Source organism: Acinonyx jubatus, chromosome C1 (genome assembly GCF_027475565.1).
Source record: "Acinonyx jubatus isolate Ajub_Pintada_27869175 chromosome C1, VMU_Ajub_asm_v1.0, whole genome shotgun sequence".
Taxonomy (NCBI): Eukaryota; Metazoa; Chordata; class Mammalia; order Carnivora; family Felidae; genus Acinonyx; species Acinonyx jubatus.
Genome location: NC_069381.1, coordinates 195,322,116 through 195,339,144, shown reverse-complemented (window position 1 = coordinate 195,339,144; position 17,029 = coordinate 195,322,116). Strand labels below are relative to the sequence as shown.

The following is a 17,029-nucleotide window of genomic DNA, read 5'->3' as shown; positions in this document are numbered from 1 at the left end:
ATAAATACATATCAGACCATTTTTATTTAGTGTCAAAAATGATGGATAGGGAAGAAATGTAAACTATAGGTCTTGAAGTTCTTGCACATTTGGTTTTAGTCTGGAGGTGGCATTTAGTACTCAGACCCCAAGACTGTTAGCACCTGAAAGTCCTCATTCCTATTCCAGTCCCTTTGGTTTTACATCTAAAATCCAGAAGTGCCAAATAAAAAGTTTCAATATTAAATTGTTGTGGGAGAAAGAACTAAGAATGACTCTTTAACTCACTTCAACAAAGACTTCTAGTTTTCAAATGCAACAGACATATTTATTGCTTATCTTATTTCTGTCTCTTCCCTCACCAGTCGCTGGGCCTTGGCTGGATCTTCTCGATCAGGGATCTTGCAAGAGAATTAAGCCCTAATGTCCTAATGCACCCTTTGAATATAATACATTAATCTCTCATACATCCAGAGTTGGAGAACTAAGAAAATGTCACTCAAATAATTTTCTCTAGAGCTATCAAGATAGGTTTCTCTAGACTGAGAAAGGTTGGTAGGTCTTATTTATTTTTAACTGAGCCTATTGCAATGGTTTACCTGGTTGTTCTACCATTAGTCTCACCTTCTTCCTATTCATCTTCCATAGGTTATGATTTGGTTAGGTTTTGTCATTATTTTAAATCAGTAATTAAATGGTATTTTTTTTTTAAAAGATACCTCCTCTGACAAGGATGCCAACCAAATTAAAACAACAGCATATTTAATATGTCACTAAGATCTTTATATTGCTTACCTTGAAACTTACCATTAACCATACTTAAATATGAAAACCTGCTACTGTCATGTCACTGCCTTTATAATGGCTATTGTTATTCTATAATTGTGCTGAGCATTTGATAGTTTTTAAAGAGAGCTGAAAATAAACATAATAGCTATGCCATGAGCCAGTTTGCCCATATGGATGCACATTTACAGCAAAGCACATTGTAGATGCAGAATGACAACTCTTGACCTCAGGGCTTATGTTGTCTTTCAAGGTGTTACATCCTCTCAATTAGAATGGTTTCATATATATATTATAATGATTTTCTGAGATGAGAACTGTGAGCTTTCCTGATATTTGTGAAGCAACAAAATCTTCTAAAAACTGCAGTAACCTGCCAAGGTTTCCTCTATAATTTAATCAGGCCATCAATCAGCAAGGTTAGGTCATACAAGCTAATATTTCTTCACAGCTTAGATACAGTTGAATGATTTTTCGTTTAACTAGAGGCAAAATGTTAGTTTCTCATGACATTTAACAGTTCCTGGAGTCATTATTTTGACAGCATCTATTTGACCTGAGAAACTTCTTGCTTACGAAAACAGTGTTAGGGCAAAATTTGCTTATATAAAAACTCAGGAATAAAAATGACCTCAAAGGTCAATTTTAATCATCTATTAAAAATAAATATGGGCTTCTGAGTAAGATGATGACATAGACCAGGCTTCTAACTTCCCCCACCCTGAGTTTATAAGAATGACCAGGACAAGATGAAAACAAAGAACAATGTGCCCTAAGTTTAAAAACTAGGACACTTGTCATCAAATGCCCAAGATTTCAAAAAAATATTTGCTAAATACACTGCACACCAAATTGGTTAGAAGAATGCATAATGGTCTGGTTTGGAGTTTCCCATTCATAAAAGAACAGCAGCATTAAGAAGTACTTAGGAAAAAAAAAGTCTGGAACACCCCACTAATACCTCTTCAGAAAAGAGAGGGGAATTTATGGGACTAGTTGTCATAATACACAGAAGGTCACTGCAGCAAGGGATGTTTTTCTGGAACAAGTGTCTAAATTACAAACAGAATACCCAGTGGGGGCTCCCTCTAGATCTGAATAAAATAAATCTCAGAAGCAGGCCTTCCTTTTTAGCAAAGGTCTAGGAGAAGCAGAAAGTTTATGAAGCCTTAAGGCTTCATTCTGGAAGGGACATATAAAAATAAGTAGAAAGTCAGCACACTTAGACCATTTCCCTTTGAGTTATTTTTTCTTCATCTTGTTTTTTATCTTCAATCGTAAGATCTTTGAAACAATGCTAAAAGTCAGAAGAATGGGTCAATTTTAAAGAATCAGCGAATTTTAGAAAAGCCTCTAAAATCTATTCACTTACAAAAAAAAAAAAGGAAGAAAACAATTAGAAAAGTGCTGAATCCTATTTGCCAATGTTCAAGACAACTCAGTATCAAACAGCTTAGCATCTATGAAGTTCGAAAAGGTGAGGTACAAAAAATCCGCAATCTATTAAGAGATGGGACATTTCTAAAGATGGGAAATGGGATGATAAACCCAACCAAGGAAGGAATTAGAAACAAGAAATATAATCTCTATATATGATGAGGATGTATTTTTGTTAAATTGAATGTATCAGTTCCACGTGTCCAAATATTTTTCTGTTAATTGGATAAGTACCATGTGTGGCTTACCTATCCAGAAGTGTTTTATAAGAGGAAGACTGTGACAGCTTCTTAGGTTGGTCAGATAAGCAAGTGTCAGTTTCTTGAACATGTATCAGCAACCAGTTGAAGACTCAAGGGAGCTCAGAGTGGCTGCACCAGAAAAATGCTTTCGGGGCTGTCTGACTCTTGTATCTCAAGTTGAGGGTTGGTGGGGAGAAGGTGGCTGTAAATTGCTGTATTCTCTCAAGCTTGCTGAGTATGAATCCACGACCCAAAAATATTATATATGTGGAAAGTGAATATTTGCCTGCCATTCAACAAGTCAGACTGGAATCAAATCTTGCTGTCTGGTGGAAACATCAGAATTGCATACAATGACAGCTCTGTGGCAGTGAAATAAGGGATTTTCATATCGGTCCAATTATAGTTCTTTGAGGGTGGGTCCCAACAGTAGCAGTCGCAGGTGACATGCATGGATGTGAACTGACGACCTGGAGAAAGAAGGAGGTATTGGAGGCTGCTTCCTAGTTCTCCGGGGGACTATGAAAATTGATGCTAAACTGGGTTACACATAAGGTACTTCATTGTTTACAGACAAAAAAACCATAATTACAGGTCTCTTCCATACAGTAATGAAAAACATAATTATCAAATTAAGACCTTCAAAGGAGCTACAGAAATAATTTATAAATGTAACAAGGTAAAAAAATATAAAAATTTTTTTTCAATATTTATTTATTTTTGAGATACAGAGAGAGACAGAGCATGAGTAGGGAAGAGGCAGAGAGAGAAGGAGACACAGAATCCAAAGCAGGCTCCAGACTCTGAACTGTCAGCACAGACCCTGACGCGGGGCTCAAACCCACGAACTGTGAGATCCTGACCTGAGCTGAAGTCGGACGCTTAACTGCCTAAGCCACCCAGGCACCCCCAAAAATAATTTTTTAACCTCACCCCTGAGAGAGGGCAATGGGATAAATTGGATGAAGTGGATAAAAATAGATGACAAACTTGAGAAATCAAATAGAATACAGGAACAATGCCAGAAACAAAGAACAAACAGATGAATCAGAAAAAATAATTATTAAAATAATATGAATAAAAATGCCTTGAATTAGACATGAAGATTAGAGCCAACATTTTTTATTCAAAATAAAAATAATTACTTATTAGTAGTCTTTGAATTAAGAAGTACTATGGGTCAATGCTTGAATAAAATCCAATAATCACCAAGATGTGAACCCCCGCCCCAAAAAGAGAATATATTGAATATATTGGTATAGCAATATCAGCAGTAAACACTATTATCAACTGACCCTAGAGTTTTTTAAACACCTGATATCAAAATAAGTCTTGGCCATTACGATAAACAATAAAAAAGAAGTTTGATTCAAACCTACAGCTCATGTTTTCCTTAATGGAAAGAAAAAATAGTTATGTTCCTTTGTTACATTAAGAATACAATAAATAGATTAAATGGTGAAATTAATAAAGAAAAAACCAATAACAGGAGAATAAATGGTGAGGTGAAGGCTTTTACATATATTAGGGCAAAGAGAGACCCATAAGAATAAGTGATTGGTAAATAATGCTACATAAACTTTTAGAAAGATTTAATATTAAACAAGAACAACAAACTGTAAAGGTATTTATCAAATCAAAAACTCCATAAGCAAAAATTTATTTACAGACTAAGTCTGGGAGAATTTTATTCATCATACATATAAAATGGTTATGTTTAACAAGTAAAGCATTCTTATAAAGAAATAAATGTCTTAAAAATAGAAAAAATATTAAGGAAACTATTCACAAAAGAAGAAATGTACAAGAAAAGATCAGTTTCACTAATAATTTCAGTTTTAAGTGTCAATGGCATACTCATTATACATCCAAGATTTTGAAAAAAAAAAGTAAGTCAGAGCTGGCAAGAATAGGTATTCATATACTATGGAAGGGAGTATAAATTGGTACAAACAGAATATACATATATGTTCTAATAGTTTGTATGTGTGTGTGCATGTGTGTGTGGGGGGGTGTATTTACTGCAGACATTAAACTGGATTATCTGTTTGGATGAGGACTGTACACAAAAATTATTTCATTATTCTTCTATGTCTAGAATAGTGTTCAAAATATTAAGTATCAATTTAAAATTATCCAATGTGTAGCATTAATTTTATTAAAGTATTTTTAGTTTTTAATTTTTAAAAGTTTTTTATAAATATTTTTAAAATGTTTATTTTGAGAGAGAGAGAGAGAGCACACATGCAAGAGCAGGGGAGGGGCAGAGACAGAGAGAGAGAGAGAGAGAGAGAGAGAGAGACAGAGAGAGAGAGAGAGAGATTCTCAAGCAGGCTCTGTGCTGACAGCACAGAGCCTGACTCAGGGCTCAATTTTACAACCGTGAGATCATGACCTGAGTCAAAATCAAGAATCAGATGCTTAACCAACTGAACCACTCAGGCACCCCTAAAATATTTTAAAAATAGAAATGATGAACTTTCATAAGAAGGATATATGTTAAGTCCTCTAAAATTTAATAAAAGTTACTCTCTATTCACCTATCATACCAACAAGTCAGGATTTTGGTAAATGTCATTTGTATATATACCTATAATTGTTTTTTAAAATACAGCTTTATTGGTATATATTTCATAGATCATAAAATTCACCAACTCATAGGGTGAATTCAATTGCTTGAAATATATTTACAGAGTTGTATAACCACCACCATTTCATTTCAGAACATTTCCATCACATCCCAAAGAAAACCTACATTGATTTGTTACTCCTCATTCTTTCCTCTTTCTAGTTCCTGCTAAGCACTTACCATAATGTTTTCAACATTTGCTCATGTTACGCAATATCAGTAGTTCATAGCTACTATTAGTAGCTACTATTAATAGTTCAGTATCAGTAGTTCATAGCTATCTATTGCTGAATAAATATTCCATTGTCTGAATATACCACATTTTCTTTATCTGTTCCATCAGTTGATGAACATTTGGATCATTTCCATGTTTTAGTTATCATGAATAATGCTGCTATAAACATTTACATAGAAGTTTTTTTGTGAACATATGCTTTTAATTTTCTTGGATATAAACCTATAAGGGGAACTGCTTAATCATATAGTAATTGTATACTTAACATTTTGAAAAAGGGCCACACTATTTTTCCAATCTGGCTACAGCATTTATAATCCAGGTAAGCCTAGTGAGACCCATTTCTGATATCTGATCTCCAGAGCCATACAATAATAAACTTGTGTCATTTTTGCTATGTTACTTAAGTTTGTTACATTTGTGGTAATTTGTTGCAGGAACAATAAAAAACTAATAAAAGACCCAAAATGCATGAAGCAAAGGTGTCAGAATTAAGAAAGAGACAATACAACAATAACATTTGGAGACTTCAATTCCTCAATTTTAATGATAGATAGAATAATTAGAAGAGCAATGGAGGGATATAAAACTTAACACTGTAAGCCAATTAGACCTAACAGACCTCTATCAAAAACTCTACTAAACAAAATCAGAATATACATCTTCCCACATGTATATCAAACATTCTTCAGGATAACACGTTAGTGTTATTCTCAGCAATTATAAAGGAATTAAATCATACAAAGTATGTTCTTTAATTACAGTGGAATTAAGATAGAAAACAATTACAGATGGAAATTTGGGAAATTCACAAATCGGTAGAAATCGAACAGCATATTTTTAATGGGCCAATGGCTCGAAGAAGAAATTTGATAAGGAAAAATCAGAAAATACTTTTACATGAATGAAAGTAAAAATACAACATCCTAAAACATATGGAAAACTCCCCATAGCATTCCTTAAAAAGTAATTCATAACTACAAATAATACACTGTAAAGAAGAAAGAACTCAAATGATACCTAATCTTCCACATTAAGAAACTGAAAAGAAGCAAAAGAAATCCAAAGAGAGCAGAAGGAAAGAATAAATATTATAGTGGAAATAAATGAAACAGGTAAAAATATATAGAAAATCAATACTAAAATTTGGTTCTTTGAAAAAAAGCAACAAAATTGACAAATTCTTAGCTATACTGATCAACAAAAAAAGAGAGAAGACTCTAATTATTAACATCAAGAATGAAAGAAAGGGCATTACTACCAAATTTACAGAATTAAAAAGGATTATTTGGGAAACTATGAACAACATGGCAATACAAGTGGCAACAATGTGGCAACAAATTCAATAATCTAGATGAAATGGGCAAATTCCTCAAAGTGAATTAGTAATCAACACCTTTCCGCAAAGAAAATCCCAGGATCCTCTGGATTCACTGATGAATTTTCTCAAATCTTTCAGGAATAATTAATATCAACCCTTCACAAAGTCTTCCAAAAAAATAAGGAGAGGGAATGCTTTCCAACTCATTCTGTGAGGCCAATGTTGGTCTGATTTCCAAACCAAAGACATCATGAGAAAACTATAATCTATATTTCTTATGAATGTAGATGCAAATATCTTCAACACAATACTAGCAAACTGAATCCAGAAACCTGTTATAAGGGTTATTTATATATCATGACCAAATAAGATTTATTCAAGGAATGCAAAGTTGTTCAGCAAACAAAAATCAGTTGATGAAAATCACTGTATTGATAAAGGATTAAAAACTACATGAACATTTCAATAGTTGCAGAAAAGTTATTTAAAAAAAATCCAACACCCTCTCATGGTAAACACACTCACAGAATTGAGACTAAAGGGAACACCCTAAACCTGATAAATGCATCAACAAAAATTCACAGTTAACATCATACTTAATGGTAAAAGAACACTTTCCCCCTAAGATCAGCAATAGGACAAGGACCTCTGCTCTTGCCATGTCTATTCAACATTGTTCTAGAGTTTTAGCTGAACAATTAGATAAGAAAAAGAAATAAAAGCCATGTCTAATGGAAAAGAAAAAGGAAAATTATCTTGCAAATAGTATGTGAAGATAACATATACAGAAAATTCTAAGAACTCTATCAAAATAATAAAATTAATAAGTGAGGTTGCATACTGATGAATATACAAAAATCAACTGCATTTTTAGACCTTGGCACTGAACAATCTGAATATTAAGAAAGCAATTTCATTTACAATACCATTAAAATGAATAGAATACTTAGGAATAAATTTAACAAAACTAGTGTAAGACCTGTGTCTTAGTTTTCTTTTTATGTGTGCTATAACACATTACCACAAAGTCAGTGGCCTAAACTAATGCAAATTTATTATTTTCTAATTCTGGAACTCTAAGATAAGTTTCATTGTCTTGAGGGGAGAATCCCTTTCTTACATCACAGTTTCACATCACTCTTACTCTGACCCCTTCTGCCTTCTTTTTTCACAATTAAAGGACACTTGTGATTACTTGAGGCCCACCTGGATAATCCAGGATAATTTTCTTTTCTTTAATTTTTAAAAAAAAATTTTAATGTTTATTTATTTTTTGAGAGACACAGAGAGAGAGAGAGAGAGACAGAGAGATGAGCACGGGGAGGGGCAGAGAGAGAGAGGGAGACACAGAATCTGAAACAGGCTCCAGGCTCTGAGCTGTCAGCACAGAGCTTGACATAGGGCTCAAACTCAGGAACTGTGAGATCATGACCTGAGCAGAAGTCGGATGCTTAACCAACTCAGCCACCCAGGCGCCCCCAGGATAATTTTCATATCTTAATGTCAACTGATTAGAAATGTTAATTTCATCTGCAATCTTATTTTAAAAGTCTATTCATTCATTTTTAGGGGGGAGGGGTAGAAAGAGGGAGAGAGAGAATCCCAAGCGGGCTCCACACTAAGAGCATGGAGCCTAACTGACGTGGAGCTCAATCACATGAACTGTGGGATCATGACCTGAGCCAAAATCAAACGTTGGATGCTCATCTGACTGAGCGACGCTGGCACCCCTCAACTGCAATTTTAATTTGTAATAAAACATACTTACTGGTTCTGTACATAGTCTTGCTTCTTTTCATATTTTCTACCTTTGGTGATCATTGAAAACCTGACATTTAAAGTAATATGGAAAGTCTGGAAATCAGACTTCCTTCAGTGTCAGCCAATGCTGCTGTTTGTTATTGTTATTTGTATTTCTTAGTGATGTTCTTGAAATAATTCAAAAAAGTGAGTATTCTTTGTTGTGTGTGGACATAGACATCTGCTTTTTTAGCTAATTATTGGACAGGTCCTGGTTCAATGTCTTGATTCAGTAAGTCATCCAGTCTTTGGTTAGTGGCTCTGCATGCATGTTGGGGCACATGCTCAACATTGTGGAAGTTTACAACTCAACCTTTGCTTTTGCTTCCTGCTTGAACAACAAGGTCAGTCAGAGGTGAGAGATTAGATCCTCAATTCTTTTCTAGGCACACCCCCTCCAAATCCATGAGTCTTTTGATATTCCTAGGAATATGGCAGTGTTTCAAAGCCCCCATGGGACATTTAATTTCCTACTTTTCTGTTTAAGAATTTTGGTCATCCTCTGAAAGAGAATGAAATCTTGCCATTTGCAACAATGTGGATGGAACTAGAGGGTATTATGCTAACTGAAATAAGTCAGAGAAGGACAGATATCATATGATTTCACTCATATGTGGAATATGAGAAAATCAACAGATGAACATAGGGGAAGGGAAGGAAAAATAAGTTAAAAACAGAGGGGGAGGCAAACCATAAGAGACCATAAAATACAGAGAACAAACTGAGGGTTGTTGGAGGGGGGTAGTGGTGGGTTGATGGGTTAAATGGGTGACAGGCATTAAGGAGGGCACTTTTCAGGATGAGCACTGGGTGTCATATGTAAGAGATGACTCACTGGGTTCGACTTCTGAAGCCAAGACTACACTGTATGTTAACTAAGAATATAAACTAAAAAAAAAAAGAATTTTGGTCTTCCTCTTGTTTGCCTAACTGTTATTGCTGCCTCTGGCAGCTGCAATATTAAACACATACCACTAATTGTTTGTTACAAATGCTCTGTCAGATGGCCCATTCATACAAAATAAGTTCTGACTCAGGTCAAGTAAAAACAAGCGCTGCAAATAGGTATTTCTAAGCGGCTTCTAGAAAGTACAAATAGTGACATTTATCTGTGAATGGGGCTTTCGAATCTGCAAATTTGTTTTGCTCCTCTACTTGATGGTACTGGTTTTCAATGCACCATGATTTTGAGGCAGTTTATTTTCATGGCCACTACAGAACTGGGGAGAGAGGAATAGGAAGGGGGTAATTTTTCTCCAATAAACAATCCTTGGGTGGCTGCAAGCCTTTGGTCAACTTCTAAAACAAATTATTGATTGTGACAATTTGTTATCATCTCTGCTTTTACGGAAGAGGAAATTTTTGAAGGCTCTTATTCTGCCATTCGAGATGTACTTCCCCTTTTGACTGCGCTTTTGAATACTTATAGTATTCCTCAGACTTTTTTTTTTCCCCGCTAGAAAGAGGTAGAGAGGCCAATAGACCTTGAGACAATATTGGTTTCAGAATAAACAGACCTGGGCAAAACTCTGCCCAATAACACCAACAATACTAGTGTTACCAAATGTCTATTCTGAGCCCAGGACAGTTAAATGTTTTACATAAATTTTCTCATGCAGCCTTCATATCAATCTAATGAGGTAGGTTATCCCCATTTCCAAATGAGCAACTAGACTATCAGAAATAAAATAAAATGAAATGGCTGTTTTTTGTTTTTTGTTTTATTTTTGTCACACCCATACTTAAAAGCAAGTCTGACTTTAGCGGGTACTTCTGTAGGACCACATCTTACTATTTGCCTGAGGAGGGCCCTTGGGCAGAGTCTCCAACTTTTCACTGAGCTGTTGAGACTATTGGAAATTTATTTTCCAACACTTTTCTCTACAGTGATCACATATTACTTTTAAAATTAATAAAAAAATTAAATAAGTATTCTATTACTGTCAAAGATTATCCCCTTCACACAAAGATGACTATATTAAGAAGAAAAGCATTATACAGACCTATTCAAAGAATATAAAGTAAACCATTATCATTTAACAGGTATATCTCAAAATTATCTTGGTAAAAATCTACTGAGGTTTCCAGATGATCAAAGTATCTATCTCTAAAACTCAGAAAGAAACAGGACATTACAATCTTATGGAAATTGTACATCAACCTCTTCATTATGCTTTCAAATTTGAACTCTTGGCTTCATGCTTACAGCAAATAAAAAGGTTATTCATGCTTCTGGTTTTTTTAATAACTAAATGATATACTTGTCAAGGAGCTTTCATACTATGGTTTTAGCCACTATATAAATACATGAATAGATAGCTTATATGGGGAAGAAAGAGTATGAGGGATTTTTTAGAGGCCTATTTATTCACAATTCATAAATCAGCTTATTAGGGTAAAAGTTATGTTTAACAGGATGCTGTCAGGTTTATTTCTGCTTCAGGCAATTAGGTCAGGAAAAAAATGCAGCACTTTGAAACTGTTTAAACCACTAATCCTAAATACTTTCATTTTACAGAGATATTTGGGAAGATACATGCTGCTTCATGTAATAAGCTGTGAATACAAAAGAAAATGCAACCCCAAGCATCAGAGAATTGGACATGGTATTTACACTCAAACTACCTTCTTGCCATTGAACAGTTCTCTGGTATAGAAAAAAAGTAAATAGCATAGAATAAGGTAGTGTTGTGTGTGTTTTATTGATCTAATAATATTAACCTGGAGACTTATATGCAACTCTGTGCTTCAGTTACCCAAAGCTTGTCTAAATGGACCAACAATAATAAAACATGCCTGTGGATATAGGAGGTTCAACCCTATACAGTTTACATTTCTCAAAAAAACAAACTAAAAAAAAAGCTACTTTAAAAAGCATTTTTTGGGTTTTCTAGTGAAAAAAATCCTCCTAAAACATAATCTAAAATGAAAAAAAAATTAGAAATATGCAGAATTCTCTCTCTTCTTTAAAAACAAAATGTGGTAAGTTTATTGGTGTAAGTTTAAAAAAACTTATGCTTTTTAAGATCTAAGAATAGATATATAACATACATTTCACATTAATTGTACTTATTTTTCCATTTATAACTGTTTTGATGTTTAATTTGGCAAGAACTTCAGATATCATCTTATCAACTGATAAAATATGGTTTAACAGCATTTTTCTAAGGGGTTTGGTGGGACCTAGACATCACAATACATTCTTCCTTTTTTATCCCATTGTGTTTAAGGCTACCAAGTTTATAAAAGGTTTTGGGGCACCTGGGTGGCTCAGTCGGTTGAGCCTCTGACTTTGGCTCAGGTCATGATCTCACAGTTTGTAGGTTCAAGCCTCACATCAGGCTCTGTGCTGACCGCTTGCTCAGAGCCTGGAGCCTGCTTCAGATTCTGTCTCCTTCTCTCTCTGCCCTCCCACGCTCATGTTTTGTCTCACTCTGTTTCTCAAAAATAAATAAATGTAAAAAAAAATTTTTTTTAATGTTTTGAGTTATCTCTAAGTTCTCAAAATACCTATCAGTGGATGAAAATAATAATGGGTAACATTTATTGAACATATGTATATCAGGCAATAGTATTTTTGTTTTTAATATAGCGTTAACCTTCACCATCAACCTACAAAGTAGGTATTATTATGCCCACTTCACAGATGAGAAAACTGACAGGACTAGCAAAGATGAAGCTAGGATTCTAACATGGACAACCTGAAACTGATTCCATGTGTTAGAGGTTTAGAGTAGGACATCTATCTTGCACTGGAGTATGCTTACAGTTTCTACTTTGTGGCATTGTATATTTCCCTCTTTCAACAGTGCAATGGCAACACCAATGCACATTCTCGGCATTGCTCCACTCATTCACCATTTTCTGTGACTGATGAATTTCTTTCTAAACTGGTTCATTTGTCTATCCTGCAAATGCATAGGGTACTTTACCTTGCCAATGTATGATTGCCATTTAGTGGTAGATATGTAATAAAAGCCAGTTCTACAGTGATTAGTTACCCACGCAATTCCTAAAAATTGTCTTGATACACAAATCCTACTAAGGAACTTAGAAACTTAGATGCAAAAAAAAAAATCAATTCTACTATAAACAACTTATGGTAATGATCAGTTGTGTGTATAGTATTATTTTGAAACAAAATAGCCTTTGGGAGATTGGTCCTTTATGACAAGAGTTTTTAAATGCCATCAGTTGTATAGTCTGTATAATACTGGTCCAATGTCTATAATTAAAAGTTCTCCAGGGGTGCCTAGGTGGCTCACTTGGTTAAGTGTCTGACTCTTAATTTTGGCAGGTCATGATCTCATGGTTAGTGAGATCGAGGCCCATGTTGGGCTTTGTTTGTGCTGACAGAGCAGAATGAATAAATAAACATTAAAATAAAAAGCCTTCCACATACATTATTTTTGTGAGTTACAAATATGCTAGAAAATGTTAGTGTCCAAACAGTTTTAATAAAAAATAATCATTATCATTAAAGAAAAGAAAAATACGTGGTTAACATTTATTGAGAATAAACACCAACTGAAAAAGTAACTCAGTTTGCACAGATATGAGAGAGCCTGGACAGGCCTTGCTCCTATGGTGATTTTAAGTATTTCAGGTATTTTTGCCTTTTGATTTTATGTTCCCCACTTTGCCCTAACACCTGTAAGCACTCATTCCTCTTTCGATCCATCTAACTCCATGGCATCCAGGTTCTACATTTACTCACCATATCGTCTTAGTTTCCCATCTGTTCAGTTGTTCAAAATTCATTCTCGTCAATTTCAAGCATGGGACTTAACAATATTTTCAAACATTAAGTATAGATGGTAGATTTTTATGTAACCATTTTAAAGTATTCTTTAATATTTATCTACTATGATAATTTAGACTATAATGTCCTCATAGTTGTATCACTTACTTTTTCCATACTTTTTAAGTACAATTGTATACTGCTTTTGAAAAAACATCTGACTGAATTCCATTTTCTACTTTCTTTTTAAAAGTTTTGCAACTATGATTGTGAAATTGGCCTATAGTTATGGTGGGGGTAACTACATTTGTTCGGTTTAGAATCAGGCTTTTGCTATATTTTTAAAACCAGGAATAAAATTTCCTAATTTTCCTTGTTTTAAAAAAATTCATTGAACCTAAAAATTAAATGATTTTTTTAAAAATATAGTTTTTAAAACTCAGCCTTTAATGAAACTGCTCAAGATGGTAATGCAAGGTAGAATTTCCAAACTTTTTTCCTACTGTTATTAATCTCTTCTGGGTTTCTATTTAATCTTGATTCAGTGTTGGTAATATTTACTTTTGTAGCAATCTATTATTTTATAAAAATTTCCAAACATGTATATATTTTTTTGTCTTTGTGGCTTTAACTCCTTCTGAATCACTAAAGCTTATATTTGTTTCCCCACTTTTATTTTTCCAGCAGTTTTGTGAAGTATCTACTTCTATTATAATAGTTTCTTATTTTATTTTTTCTCAAAAAGCATTTTAGATTAAAACATATTTACTCTTTTTATTCTAATTTAATTTATATTTTTCATTTAGTCATTTTGTTCTTTTCTACATTTTGTTGATCAGTTGTACTTTTTAATTTGAATACATAGTTCACTTTTTTTTCAGTGTGTGTGTGTATGTGTGTGTGTGTGTGTGTGTGTGTGTATGTGTATATTAAACCATTTAATAAAGCATTTAAAGCTATGAATGTTACTCTGAATACAGCTTTGGTTACATCTCAGACATTTGATAAGTATTGTGGTAGAGATAGTTTACCAACTAGGTAATGACAGTTTAGAGTTCCTCTGTGACACAATATTCATTTATTTACTTTTTAATAATGCAGGTTTCATTTATTTTATTTTTATTATTGAGTTTTATTTAAAAATTATAGATTTCATAATTTCTATTCTGAAGAACTCATCTATACTAAATTTTTGGCGTAAGATTTATACATTAAAAAACTCTAATAATAAATTATTTCAAAAATCTATGTTTTCTCTTTACAGTTAAAAAACACTATTTTATTAATTCCTCTAATTCAATTGTTAATTTTGTTTACTTGACAGATTAAAAACTGACAAAGATACTCTGAAGTCTTTGACTTTGATGACTATGGTTTTGTCAATGTCTTCTTGTATTTATGAGATATTTTGTTTTATGCATTTCCACATCATATTATCTGAATCCTCAAGTGAGAAGTTATCTTCACTATTTTTCACCTGTCAATCCTTCTTTGCCGGATATTAATATTACTTGGCCTGTTGTATTTGTTGTTTATGCACTGAAGTGGTCTGCTATGGCAAAGGAAATAGGACAACAAAGATTCATTTGGGTAAGTCAGGATATACCACTGTCATATTAAGTAAGATTGACCCCCCAAAGAAATTTGGGTTATGTTAATGTGGAAGAAGAGACAGTGTATTTAATTTCATAGTAATCAGGAACACATCCAGCTGGAAGTTACAGAAAGTACTCAACTAGGAACAACTGCAATTAAAAATAAAATAAAGAAAATATACAAGTTTCTTTTTCTATGTGAAGAGCACGGGAATTAGACAGATGTCAGTATGTAGTTTATCCACTCTGAACCTCTTCCAAGGAAACAGAATAAGCTGATCACAAAGATGGGCTCTGAGAAGGATTGTAATTGCATTCATTAATGAAAGATATAACTACATATTAAAGTATCATATTTGAATCAAATTTATTTTAATTTTTTAATTGCAGATTAGTACATAGAGAAATAGAAAAAAATATTATCTTCAACAATAAACTATTTTTTTACTGGCCAGTTACCTAAGCCAAAATAAAAATAAAATGTCACAAATTTAAATTTCAGAAAGTATAAATTTCAACAAATTTTAAAACATAAACATTGTATATATGTATAACATATGCATATACATATATACATATGATCTTCAATGTTGATTTGCATACATTAAGCATTATAAAGTTTTGAGGTTTTAAATATAAACTCTTTATGAATTGAACTCTACCCTAAATATAAAAGAGGTTTTTTTTCTTGTTGTTTCTGGTAAACATTTATTATTTTTCATTAATTCTACAAAAAGAACACTTGCTATTCAGTGTCTCTCACTTAAAAACATTTAAGGTGAAATGTATTTTTTCCTCATTATTTTTACCCTATGCACTAGAAAAAAGCAAACAGTGTAGCTACATTTTACTACAATTCTGCCAAAGAAAGTACTGAATGTAAATTCATATTATGAGTGAATAATGATGTATTTCACCTCATTTTAATTTCAGTAATTGAGTGGGAAAACAGGAACATCTATCTATTAAGAGGACCTTGTGCTGGTCAAGCACTAATGAGAAAATGTCTGAGTCACTGGTTGTCATGGTAACAGGGCATTATGGAAATCTGATTAGCATGCCCAGCATGCTACATAAGTGATAGACTATACCTCTAATTGTATTGTCTCTGCTTGCAAGATGGGCTCTATATTCCTAAAAGGTGAGGGGTGGCATGGATCTGTTTATCTGTATATCTAACATGAACGGCACTACATATTTCAAAATTAAGTTCAAATACTTAGTATTAAACATAAATTACACTTTGAGAAGATTCTCAAAAACTAAAATAAATCAGCTCACTTTTCTCATTAACTCACAAATTTCTCAACAATTTCGTTTATTTTTATTTCAATCGAATTTTATTAGCTTTCATATGAAGGATAAGACAAAGATAATTAAAAAAAGAGAGAATTTTGTGAAAACATGAAAATAAATGAACAGAAGTCCTCCTAAGAACAAAATTTCCCAATGGAATGGTGTAGAAATTGTACCAAGAACTGAGTCTCCGAGAGTACCTAGACCAGAGATTGTTAGGGTCAGATGGAACAGTGTTTACAAATGTTAAGTGTAATGATGAACAAGAAGAGAACATGGTCAGGCCTGGGACTAGGAGTTGCCCCAGGAACAAGTGTGGGCAGAGCTTTCTACCACTAGAAATACCGCATCTAAGTGTTTAACAAAATCTTTATCTCTGTTCCCTTGGCCTCTGGGCCAAAATTCAGTGAATTCAGAAATTATAGGGCTCGATGCTTTCTTCTCTTTAATATGTTGAGTGTCATTAAATTTTCAAAGAAATTGATCATTGCCTTCTGATTCTTTTTGGTAGATAACTTAATTCTAAGAGGAAAACCTAAAGATTACCAGAAGCAAAGTAACACTGGTGTGCATTCTTGACTAGAAATCCATGTGTCTTGTCAGAGCTTGTGTGTACGAGAAGCATTAATAATGCTTGTCCTGGGAAACTTAACACTTTTGTTAAGTGCATCAGCATGTGGACTAAGTTTTACATGATCCAAATATCAAAAACAATCAATCTAAAGTCAATACAATGAAAGCCCAAGAGTATTTCTCTATATGTCTCAAAATTCAGTGGAAGGTATCGGGTTGCAGAGAGAAAAGTACAAAGGCAGCAGACTATAAACTTTCATTTATACGAGATGACTAAGTCCTAGATATCTACCCTACAGCAGAGGCTATAGTTAACAATATTGTGTCATATACTTAAAAAGAGGGTATACATTGCATGAATTATTTTATAATAAATACTAATAATAGTGCAGATA

At 33.3% G+C, this 17,029-nt stretch overlaps 1 protein-coding gene across 2 annotated transcripts in view; it reads right to left on the bottom strand.

The window, feature by feature from the left end:
• Positions 1–17,029, bottom strand: part of SPAG16 (sperm associated antigen 16) — a 983,948-nt gene that overhangs the window by 488,128 nt on the left and 478,791 nt on the right. The gene's annotated exons all lie outside the window — the stretch shown is intronic.